This window comes from Ovis aries, chromosome 2 (assembly GCF_016772045.2).
Source record: "Ovis aries strain OAR_USU_Benz2616 breed Rambouillet chromosome 2, ARS-UI_Ramb_v3.0, whole genome shotgun sequence".
NCBI lineage: Eukaryota > Metazoa > Chordata > Mammalia > Artiodactyla > Bovidae > Ovis > Ovis aries.
In genome coordinates, this window is record NC_056055.1 from 246,546,327 (window position 1) to 246,559,199 (window position 12,873).

At 43.7% G+C, this 12,873-nt stretch overlaps 1 long non-coding RNA gene across 2 annotated transcripts; it reads left to right on the forward strand.

The window, feature by feature from the left end:
- Window positions 1-1,004: 1,004 nt before the first annotated feature.
- LOC121818789 (uncharacterized) lies at window positions 1,005-11,532 on the forward strand. Of its 2 annotated transcripts, none has more exons than XR_006058905.2 (4): window positions 1,005-1,242; window positions 1,877-1,978; window positions 4,709-4,838; window positions 9,421-11,532. It is a non-coding gene; the product is annotated as an uncharacterized LOC121818789 (long non-coding RNA). The 2 variants fall into 2 exon arrangements; XR_009599683.1 differs by lacking the exon at window positions 9,421-11,532 and adding an exon at window positions 5,641-8,638.
- The last annotated feature ends 1,341 nt before the right edge of the window (window positions 11,533-12,873 follow it).

The following is a 12,873-nucleotide window of genomic DNA, read 5'->3' on the forward strand; positions in this document are numbered from 1 at the left end:
ATTCTAATCAGGGAAATAGTCCATCCACAAGAAACAAGTACGTCCCTGATTTCGGATAACGAGAGTGCTATGGAGAAAATACACAGTTTTACAGGAGACAGAGTATCTGGGGGAGCAGAGGTGTTGTAAGGTAAGGGGAGCGGGGAAGGCCTCTCCGGGAAGGTGGCGTTTGAGCTCTGGATGACTGTGGGAGCACTTGTTCTCAAGTGCTTGTTCAGCTCATTTCAGAAGCTTTCTTCTTGCTTTTTGGCAGTGCTGCAGGGCATGCGGGATCTTAGCTCCCCAATCATGGATCAAACCCTCACCCCCTGGTGTGGAAACACAGTCTTAACCACTGCATTGTCAGGGAAGTCCCAAAAGCTTTATTTGTGAAAATAAAATTTCAAGAGCATGTCTGATATTTTCTTTTTCTTCACAGTGGTTACTGCATGCTATTCATCACTGTGAGACAGCAGATACAATGGCAAGCGCATGAGATTTGAAAATGGACTACCCGGGTCCAAGGCCAGCCTCTATCACTTATCAGCTATGGACCTTAGGTAAGTTATTTAAGTACAGGAGCCTCCATTTCCCCATCCAGAAATGGGGATGATGACGGTGATGATGATATTTACAAAATAGATAACAAGCTGTCCACCAAAAGCCCACACTTCCTCTTCCATAGCGTGAACTGCCCGACCATGGTCTGTTTTCCAGCCCCTTTTGTATCCAGATGCAAAGACAAATTTTTACCACTGAGAAATGTGTCACTTCCAGACCAGGGTCCCTGAGCCGCCGCAAAGAGGAACACCACCCAGTGAGCAGGAACACCCGCAGTGGACTGTTAAAGGTGATTGTGTTAGACCTCTGAAATGTTAGGTTGTATTTGTGATATAGCATCCCGTACTATATCGCTAACTAATACAGCCTTAAAAGAGCTGTGCAAATGGAATGAGTGTGTCATGCAGTGCCTACTCAGAGTGCTTGCTGGATGGCCATAACTAAATATGGCCATGAAAAGGAATGAGCTGAGTCATTTGTAGAGAAGTGAGTGGATCTGGAGTCCGTCATACAGAGTGAAGTAAGTCAGAGAGAGAGAAACAAATATTGTATATTAATGCATATATGTGGAATCTAGAAAAATGGCACAGATGAAGCTGTTTGCCGGACAAGAATAGAAACACAGACGTGGAGAGTGGCTGCGTGCACTTGGGGCTGGGGGTAGGATGAGTCGGGAGACTGGGATTGACGTGCATACACCGGGTGAGTTGAACCTACCGTATAGCACTGGGCGCCCAGAGCAGTGTTCCGGGATGGCCTAGAGGGGTGGGAGAGTAGGAAGGGAGGCTCGATAGGGAGGAGATATATGGATCCATATAGCTGATTGTCTTTGTTGTAAAGCAGAAACTAATACAACATTATAAAGCAACTATACCCCCAGTAAATAAAAATTAAATAAGTAAATACAGGGCTTTGAATCCTCTGAAATCAGCCTCATGAGATTTTTGACCCCCTAACTCTGGGAGTTGGTGATGGACAGGGAGGCCTGCTGTGCTGCGATTCATGGGGTCGAGAAGAGTCAGATACGACTGAACGACTGAACTGAACTGAACTGAACTGAACCCCCTTGACCTTACCCAAAGGAAATGGCTTTTACTATAATAGATACTTTTTTCTTAAAAGGTTAGTGACTATAGGGTGAGAAATCCTGGGACCCTTTCTGACTTGTGTTGTCAATTTTTTAAAATTTCTTGGGGTACAGGAGGAGAGAATCTTGCTCAACCAAGTAATCTCTTTCCTCCTTGAGCTCAGAATTAGCAGTAGAACTTGAAGGTCAAGAGCATCTCCCAAGATCTAAAACGTCTCTTCTCTCTTCCTCCTCCTCCTCCTCCTTCAGGACACTTCTGTGATGAGACCCCTGCAAGGCTTTTGGTTCTCAGACATCTAAGAGGGAAGAAGACAACTATATGTCTCATGTTTCCATCCACCTGAAAACGAGGTAATAAATATCATGCTCCTAGCGCAGCAAATGGCACAGGGTAGGAATTCAGCAATGACGTATCGTCGTCTCAGCCAAAACTAAAAACAGCTCTACTGGAGTGATTTTCCCCACTGGACTAATGTGAAAACAGAGGCTCAAAGAGCTCAAATATATAGCATTATTGTATCACTAAAGGCCTGGTATATGTTTTATCTAAATTTAATTTTTACAACCCTATACAGAATGCATGATATTGGTATTATTGTACGCATTTTCCATCAGGGCCACCCTGATGGCTCAAAGGCTGGCCACAGTCTGAGCTAAAGCTTGCTTATTTCTATCTTGCCCCATCTCCTAGAGTATAGCCCTTTTGAGTCTCAGCTAAAAGTGGGAATGGTTTGCCAGGATCCTTACCCTTGATGGGGTTCAAAATTCTACTTTAGTTCCACTAGCTCTGAGAGAGCTACTTATTGATATCAGCAAATGTGTGGAACAATCCAAGTGACCCTGCGTGTAGGGCTCAGCTTTTTTGGATCCTGTCCTTTCTCAGATCTCAACCAATACTGCTTACTATCTTGTTAGCTGTTTGACACTTTTAGGATGTTTTTGCATGTTATACAGCTCAGCTAAGTATCTCTATTGCCAGGGAGAACTGACTCCACTCTGGATCTGTTTCTTTTACATTAACCTTTGCTTCCTGTTGCCTTGTTCGCTGATAGGACACTGTTTATACATAATGGCCTGCCTTGGGGAATATTAAGGCTGAATATTAAGGCTCCTTTGCTCAGGACCCTATCCACCTATGAATGGCTACAGGAAGGAAGAAATTAACACACATACCCCCTCGCAGAAGCTTGCCATTCTAGGGTGTATTGGCAAGATTAATGGCCTTTTTACTTTGCTTCCTCACCTCTCGCTTCTCACCCCTGCACTATGAAAGAACCGGGCTTCCAGACCCAGACAGGATGGTTATTTTGAGACATTAGTCTGCCATCTTCTTGGGGCCAGCTTTCCAAATAAAGTTGTATGCCTTCCCTCAATGTGTTGTCTCTTGACAACAAAGTGTTGGATTTATTGGCCTGTCACATGATGAGTAGAGCAAGCTTGGACTCAGGTAACATCTCCAGCTTCTAGCTATTACTGGATACAAAAACTTAGGAATAGTTGTACTCAGAGATCACAAAACTTTTAAATAGTACAGGCGGGATTGGGGTAAGAGATATATCTGTTTCAAACCCCAGATTCTATCTTCTACATTGCACTGCTCAGTCTAGATAATGATATCAATTGACAGAAGATTGATAGATAAAAGATAGTTAGATAAAGATAGATCAATAGATGGATAGACAGATAGATACAGACAGATAGAAACTCAACATGTATCAAGATCCTGCTATGTCAGGCACTCTGTTCTAAAAACTAGATTTTTTAACTCACTCAATTTTCACAACAATCCTGTAAGTTAAGGACTAGCATTATTCCTGTTTTACAGATGAGGAAATTCAGGCACAGAGATATTAATAAATTAGCCCAAAGCCACACAAGCAGCAAGAGTTGAGCTGTGAGGATTCAAACCTGAGAGTCCACTCCAGAGTCTGTGCTCCTACACAGAAAGTTTTAAACAGAACTTTTGTGTCGTCAAGGGTCTCAGAGTCACTTATCTTACCACAAAGATTCAGGCACAAATGTCAATCCAAGGACTCTTGGCTCTCCAAGATGGAGCGCCACGCTATTTCCACCTATACCTGCCCGAGTCTGTACAGAACAAAGTCTTCAGTTGCAGGGAACAGGAAGTGTTGCTCTGAAAACAAATCTTCAGTTCTTAAGCTGCAACCATCCTCATCGTTTCTGTTAGCTGTTGTTCTCCAAGGGAGACCGGGGCAGTTTACAGGCTAATCAGTGCTCTGCCAGCCTCATAAATTGGGAGACATGGGCGGGGCAGTGAAGGGAAAAATGTTTTATTGTCCCCATTTTACAAAGGCAGGTTTCAAGCCAAAGCAGGTGAGTCATCCACAGAGATCAGAATCCAGCGCCCATTCCATTCCGCTCCCCCCACCCCGAATTCCCTACAGCAGTGGGGGGACTTTACCCCAGTGGAGAGAAAGCCGCTTGTCTTCTAAGAAACATGCAGAGTAGACACTGGACTGCCAGGAAGAGGGTGACTGGAGACAGGTGCACGCCAGGCCCATGAGTCTCCCTAGGGATTGGGTGATCCCGCATCTTGAATTTTCAGGGCATTAATGACTCTCCAGGTTACTATTAACTGAGCATTCCCCACTGTTTTAAAAACCCCTTCATGTATTATTTCTTTAATTCTCACATAACCTTGTAATGAGAATTCTATCATGACCCTCACTTTCAGATTGGAAAACTGAGGCCTGGGGAGGTTAAGACCCTCGCCATAGCCATCTGGTTAGGAAGCAGCAGGACTTTGGTCCAACACTCTGAAGTCAGTAATCTTCCATTGCCTTTCCCTCGCCACGTACAGATGTGTCCCTAGATATCAAAAGACAGAGTGGGACAGACAGCTTCCCTGGGGCCCACGCTCCCTCAGTCATCTGAGGAAGCGAAAACCCAGAGCAAACGGCACTGGGAAGGGGAGAGGGTGTCCCTGAAAGTAGCAGGTGGTGTGTGCTTGTCCAAGTGGCAACCTGGACACACCTGGACACGCCTGCTCCACCACCCAGATGGGGCCAATGCCACTCGGGTCAGGCTCTTTCAACTGTTATTGTGTTCTCATGTCTTCAGAGCTGTACAAAGGTCACGTCCCATGAGGGGGGGCTCCTGAGGATGCCTATTCCCACCTTATCTGAGCAAGAAGCTTGGAGAATGTTTAGCCACTGAGGCCCACGCACTAGAAAGGCTTCTCCAGGACAAGGTAAGTGCCACCTCAATTGCATGACTTTGGAAGGGTGTTTGTGCCTCCAGACAAGACCTTCTGTACTGACATGTTAGGCTAGCTTAGTGTTTTTTTAATTAATTAATTAACTTTTTTTCTTTTAATTGGCTGCCGTGGTTCCTCACGGTGGCCCGCAGGCTTCTGTAGTTGCAGTATGCTGGCTTTAGAGTGCTTGGGCTGAGCAGGTTCCCCTCAGCGTATTGGATCTTAGTTCCCTGACCAGGGATTGAACCCATGTACCCAGCATTGGAAGGCGATTCTTAACCACGGGACCACCACTAGCTTAAATTCCACAATTAAATCTGTCCTTTTTGGGTAAAAAAGAAGGGAAACTTCTTTAAAAATGTAAGCATTACCAGGAGGGTTCTAAATTTTGCCAATTTTAATTTTTTCTCACGTAAAAATGTTTTCCCCTCCAAACTTTCATCTGCTGAGAATCTGACCCATAAAGGCTCCCCCAATAAGTATAGTATTTGTTTATGATCCGATAAGTGATCAAAAATTAGTACTCAAATAAAGAAGTCACAGTCTAAAGTTGGAGAGAAAACTCAAGGGAAGCCATGTTTCAACCACTCCCTCTGTTTTTTTTTTTTTTTAATGAAGTGATCATATAGCTTAGTTGTATTAATTTGTTCTTTGAGGGAAGTATATAAAGATAAAGATAGAGATAGAGATAGAGATAGAGCTATATAAGTTTTATAATGTTCCACAAACAGCGCAAAGTACATGCGTGTGTGTGCCAAGTCGCTTCAGTCGTGCCCAACTCTTTGCTACCCTACAGACCGTAGCCCACCAGGCTCCTCTGTCCATGGGATTCTCCAAGCAAGAATACTGGAGTGGGTTGCCATGCCCTCCTCCGGGGGATCTTCCCAACCCAGGGGCTGAACCCACATCTCTGCATCTCCTGCATTGACAGGCAGGTTCTTTACCACCAGCGCCACCTAGGAAGGCCACTGTAACTAAAGATGCTTTACGTTCAACTGAACCATTTTTCTTTTTTTAAGTGGATTTTTTTTTTTTTGGCCGCATCATGGGACTTGTAGGATCTCAGTTCCCCAAACAGGTATTGTAGCCAAGCCACAGCAGCGAAAGCTCCAAATCCTAATTACTGGGTCATCAGGGGATTCTCAGCACCTGAGAAATTTTTAAAACCACTGGATTCAGCTGACTGGCCTTGCCAGCATTCATCCATTCTTTAGAATACACTACCCTGTGAAGCTGTCTTTCATCAGTCATCTTTCTGGGTATCTCAGCATCAGCAAGAAAAGCTGTCAAAAGGGCTCAGTACAGAGCCTGGGATACAGTAAGCCGAGACTATATTACAACTGGTATCACTGGTATCTGGGGACTTGAACTCAGAGACTCTTAACATCCAGTCTAGAGTATTTTAATATTACCCAACTCTGTCTCTTAAAGGTCAAGAACACTGACAGAGAGGTAGTAAACACCTCCACCGATGGAGGGATATAAATGTTCCCTGCAGTCTGAGGACACAGGGCACACGGCAGGCCAGCAGGAGAAAAAGCATCAACCAGAAACTTCTCCTACCACCGCCGGTTCATCAAGACTGTGGACAACTAGGAGAAAAGCAGCAGTGGGGTGTCAGGGGAAGACAAGAAAACAGAACAGAAAAAATAGAAAACGTGGTGGGAGAAGAGAGAAACCGCAGGTCGATGCTCCATCTGTAAAGCTGATGGACGATGTGGATGAGTTTTAATGTCCCTTTCTAGTACTGTATGATGGGAAAGTAGTGAAGAAAGGGTGAGGGAAGCAGAAAGAGGGTATGTGATGGGGAAGAATGATCCAAAAACCTAAAAGATAGTGCTGAGCCCTTGAGGGCTATGTTGCTTATCCCACTGTTCAGTCGCCAAGTCATGTCCACCTCTTTGTGACCTCATGGATTGCGGCATGCCAGGCTCCCGTGTCCTCCACTGTCTCCTGAGTTTGCTCAAATTCATGTCCATTGAGTCAGTGATGCTATCTAAGCATCTCATCCTCTGATGCCCCCTTTTCCTTTTGCCTTCAATCTTTCCCAGCATCAGGGTCTTTTCAAAGCAGTCAGCTCTTCACAGCAGGTGGCCAAAGTAGCGGAGCTTTAGCATCAGTCCTTCCAATGGTATTCAGAGTTGATTTCCCTTAGGATCGACTGGTTTGATCTCCTTGCTGTCCAAGGGACTTTCAAGAGTCTTCTCCAACACCACAGTTCAAAAGCATCAATTCTTTGGTGCTCAGCCTCCTTTGTGGTCCCGCTCTCACATCCGTACATGACGACTGCATATCCCATGCGTGGTATCTAGTCTACAGATAGTACAACACACCGAAGCAAGAAAAATACCAAACTGTCGTCTCGGCCTGAATTTTCCACAAAGACCTCGTCTGTTCTGAATTCATGCCAAGCAACCAACACAGTCCCAGGATCTGGTGGGTGCCCAAGAAGTAATTGTTGTCTCAAATATTATTATGCTTTCACTTTATAAAATATGGGAGAAAAGACCAAAGAGTATAAAGGAAAAAATGAGCATCATTCATGAGACCATCACCAATAAATACTAATAGAAAATGATACCTGTATTTCTCTGAGTGACTATTATGTGATAAGCATCTTTCAGGATCTTCCTCATCTAGTCATTTACTTAACCACTGTGCATATGTCCAACTTCCTTCCATTTTTTTCTTTCTTAAAATATTTAATATTCATTTGGCCGTGCCGGGTCTGACTCGTGGTATGCAGGATTTTTCGTTGCAGTGCACAGTCCCTCGAGTTGTGCATGGGCTCAGCAGTTGCAGTGTGGTGCTTAGTTGCCCCACAGCATATGGGATATTAGTTCCCCAACCAGGAATGAACCCATGTTTCCTGCACTGTTAGGCAGATTCTTGACAACTGGATCACCAGGGAAGTTCCTACGTTTTTTTCTGTGCATGATAACATAAGTATTTCCAACAGTTGTGCTAAGCCCTTTGTATATGTTTTCTTATGATCATTCCTTCCACTATTATTTCAATCCTCACAGCAAACTTGTGAGATAACCTGTTTTTTCCCTCCCATTTTACAGATGGAATCACTGAGGCTTAAGAAGTGCGTTACCTTAGATCACAGGGCTGGTAAACGTCAGGCCCAGGATTTGAACCAAGGTTGGGCTGGCAGTAATGCCGATGACATCATCCATCATTTGTTTTCTCTCTGTCTGTTTCTGTCCCTCTTTCTTTACTGTAAGATGTGACTGGGGAGTGGTGACCTGAATGTCCCCAGGAGGTCTTAAGGCAGGCTATCAACATAGCATAAGGGCTAAACACAGGAAAGCTGTGTTTATTGTCGTAAATGGCTCAACAGACCCTTGATTCATACCAGCTTTCTGCCAAAGAGATAGCCTCGTGATATCCAGTGATCCAACCAGCAAGTTGTGGGTAGTGCCAGGGCCCATCCAGTGTTTCCTCTGTGGGAAGCGGAGACCACGATTCCAAGAGCTCTAATCTCATCAACATACTTTCATGACTGCGGGGACAGTTCGGCCAGGTACAGGAGAGACCTTTCTGATGTCCTGAATCTAGAATTGACAGATGAAATCGAGGAATGTTCTGTTGAGCTTGGATTTAGCCATCTATTTAACCGCTGTCAGCGCTATAGACATATTCATATATTTAATTATGGAGATATGCTTATGTTAAAATATTTTCTATTCTTTCTCTGAAATTGAGTTTTAACTGGGCATATTTGAAACACACTTATGCTGAAAATTATTATGTGTCTGAAATTCAAATTAAACTGGATGCTCTTTTTTTAATATTTGTTTATTTGGGTGCATCATGTCTTGGTCTGGCATGTGAGGCCTTTCGCTGTGGTGCAGGGGTTTCTCCAGTTGCAGCGTCTTTCTAGCTGTGGCTTGCAGGCCTCAGAGCCCGAGGGCTCAGGAGTTGCCACACATGGGCTTAGTTGCCCTGGAACATGTGGGATCTTAGTTCTCTGACTAGGGATTGAACCCACGTCCCCTGCATTGGAAGGTAAATTCCCAGCCACTAGGCCACCAGGGAAGTCCCTAAACTGGATGTTCTGCATTTTTATTTGTGAAATATGGCAACACTAATGAAAGTTCTTCTTTCAAAGTTTATTTTTTCTTTTCCCCTTCATCTTCTATTTCCTTTTCTAGTCTTCCCACTATAAGCACCTATGTTAGTTTTATTTAAGAAGTCCATATAATTTACCTTCCATTTGTTTTGTTTGGGTATCTATGTAAATTTGAAGCTGTATCCTATTAATGTGTTAAATCCACACAAATGGAAATGTTTATAAATCTCATTCTGTTCCTACTTGTTTCCTTAGCACTTTCTTCTTGAGATCTCCCCGTGTTGCCATGTATACATCTGGATCAGTAGTTCTGCATTTTACGTAGTATTTCATTGAATGCGTAAACCAGGTTTTACTTAACAGTGCCCCGGTGGGGGCCGCCTTGGTGACCTCCATCTCCTGATTTCACAAGCATCTCTGGGTCACACTGTGTGCACATTTATTGCGTGTCAAGTCAATCATGTAGTATTTATTTGCATTTCTCTGGTTATCTTACAGACGTGCATGAGAGAGTTTCTGAGGAGCATTATTAAGCGTGAGAAAGCTAGTTCACAGAGTATGTGTGTGCTTAGCAGCTAAGTCATGTCTGACTCTTTGCAACCTCATGGACTGTAGCCCTCCAGGCTCCTCTGTCCATGGGATTCTCCAGGTAAGAATACTGGAATGAGTTGCCATTTCCTCCTCTGGGGGTCATACACATGTGTGATATTCAAAATATTTAACAATCACTGAGATGCAGACACTGGGAATTCCTTGGCGTTCAGTGGTTAGGACTTCACACCTTCGATGCTGAGGGCCTGGGTTCAACCCCTGGTCACTATGCAATAAAAAAAAAAATGCAGACACTGACCACCCAGAACGGACACTCTCCGTGAGCCATATATCAATGCTCCTAAACTCAATCTCTGCCTTGAACATCCACTAACACTTACACCAGGCAACCAGCTTTGCTTAGTTGCTCAGTCGTGTCCCATTCTTGGCTACCCCACAGACTGTAGCCCGCCAGGGTCCTCTGTCCATAGGTTTTCCCAGGCAAGAATACTGGAGAGGGTTGCCATTCTCTCCTTCAGGGGATCCCAGTCCAGGGATCTAACCTGGGTGTTCCTCATTACAGGCAGGTTCTTTACCATCTGAGCCGCCAGGGAAGCCGAACTAGTTATTCAGAAACAGCTCTGCCAGCCTCCACACCCACCAACAACGCATGAAAACCCTTTTCCGCATGTCATCCCCATTTAAAACCATCTAACTTTTGACTTTTGCCGATTTGATAGGTATCAAGTTCTCTCATGCCTATACTTGTATTTCTTGGGTTGTTAGTGAGGTTGAACATTTCTTCACATACCTTTTAGCCGTAGGAGTTTTCTATTGTAAATTGCCTGTTCATACCTTCTACCCATTTTTCTCTTGGATTTCCACTCTTTTTTCCTCCAGCTATATAGGAGTTTCTTATATACGCTAGAATAGCTCTGTCCAATAGAAATATAGTGTGATCCACATATGCAATTAAAATTTTTTCTATTAGCCACATTTAAAAAATAAAAATAAGCAGATGAAATTAATTGGGGCAATATATTTATTATTGCCATCCATCCATGGAATTTATTACTCCATCCATGGAATTTTCTAGGCAAGAGTACTGGAGTGGGTTGCCATTTCCTTCTCCATATTTATTATAATATATCTAAAATATGGACTGTAGTCTGCCAGGCTCCTCTGTCCATGGAATTCTCCAAGCCAGAATGCTGGAGTGGGTAGCTATTCCATTCTCCAGGGGATCTTCCCAACCCCGGGATTGAACCCAGGTGTCCCACATTGCAGGCAGATTCTTTACCGTCTGAGCCACCATGGAAGCCCCATCTAAAATACTACCATTTCAACATGTAATCAATACAAGGATGGTTGCGATACATTGCATTCCTTTGTGTATGCTCAATCTTTGAAATCTGGTGTGTATTTTACAGTTATAGCACATCTTCATTCGTATTCAGTTCAGTTCAGTTCAGTCACTCAGTCGTGTCCGACTCTTTGCGACCTCATGGACTGCAGCCAGGCCTCCCTGTCCATCACCAGCTCCTGGAGTTTATCCAAACTCGTGTCCGTTCGTATTAGTTACATATAAAGTGCTTAACAGCTATATGTGATTAGTGGTATATAGAACAGTGCAGATCTAGAACCTAGACTCCACGTAACAGTTCCTTGTTGGTTTAAGATTGAAAATACCTTTTTCTGCTTCACCCATCTGTTAGCTTTGTTTATGGTATCTTCTGTTTAGAAAGCATGTTAACTTATACATGATGTTTAGTTGCTAAGTTGTGTCTGACTCTTGAAATCCCATGGACTGTAGCCCACCGGGCTCTTCTGTCCATCGGATTTTCCAGGCAAGAATTCTGGAGTCAGTTGCCATCTCCTTCTCCAGGGGAATCTTCCTGATCCAGGGATCAAGCTCATGTCTCCTGCATTGGCAGATGGATTCTTTACACTGACCCACAAGGGAAGCCTAATTTATATACAGCTAAGTCCATTTTTCCTCCTTAAATTTGTGCTTCAGCTTGTTTTTGAAATCCCTACCCATGCCAATGTGTCCAGAAATAAACAATGGTACTATTCTTCTATTAGTTTATAGTTTTTATCTTTCACTAATAGGTATTATGTTCACTGGAGGATTTTTTTTCATATTGTAAGAAATAGAGATTCAACTTTTTTTTTTTTAATAGAGTGAGCTGATTTCCCCAACACTATCAACAAAAAAATCCTATGAAATAGTTATTCCATGGGACTCACTTTGGGACACAGAGTTGCAAGAGCTAAACTTGCTATCATAACAATATGTCTAATAAGATCAAAGTCAAAACTGAGTTTCTGCTCCTGTGAATGTTATTTACTCATTTGTGTCCAACTCTTCTGGAAGCCGTGGGTTGCAGCCTGACAGACTCCTCTGTTCATGGGATTCTCCAGGCAAGAATACTGGAGTGGGTAGCCATTCCCTTCTCCAGGGAATCTTCCCAAACCAGGGATTGAACCCAGGTCTTCTTCATTACAGGCAGATTCTTTACTGCCTGAGCCTACTCTTGAGTAGGTACTAATACTCGAGTTGGGATTCACAGGTATACAACATAGATTTCCTTTTAACATTTATCTCACTTTCTCCTTAGAAATGGATGGAGAGCCTGGGAACTGTGTAAGGCAACCAAATAGGGTTAGGCAGAGAATAGTTCTTGACCTCTCTGAATCTTAGACCCCACCTCTGAAAATCAGACACAGGTATACCTCCCAAATGAAGTGCCACTGGGGAGTGCCTACCAGCATGCCTGACACAGGGGAGGTGCTCTTTATGCCTGTTAGATTGGAGTCACTTGTTGAGGCAAAAACAGAAGTGTGCCCTTGTTGAGAAGATTAGAACTGATGGGGATAACAGCCAGGCAAGGAGTACTGATAGAGGACAGAAAGAGAGCATGGGTAATCCCATGTGCATAGGGCAAAGCCGGTCAAAGGAATGAGAGTTCGAGAGGCAAAATGTTAGCGAATTTTAAGACCAGTAGGAGCTCCGAGACCAGAAGTGCTGGCCGCCAACCTCAAGGCTGAGTGGACCATCATGCGACCCAGCGCATGTCTCACAGGGCATTGGAAAGACCCACAAAGGACCCAATTATGAATCAGCTTTCTTCCTAGGCTTCGGCAAATGAAACAATATTTCCGTAATTCACCATCAAAGTATAATGTGAGGTAAAATGACATTTTGTATGTGACAGGGCCTCACTGGAATCTCATAAATGTATCTCATTGAATGTATCCCATTCAGTGGGATACACCAAAGTTTGAAAGTAAAAGAGATATAAAGATTGTGGTGTGGATCAAAGTTAATGTCTATATCGTGAGTCTGCAGCGAACTCCTTAACAACCTGGCATAACAAAATGCTCATCCTCTAATGAGCATCAATTAATTAATGGGTC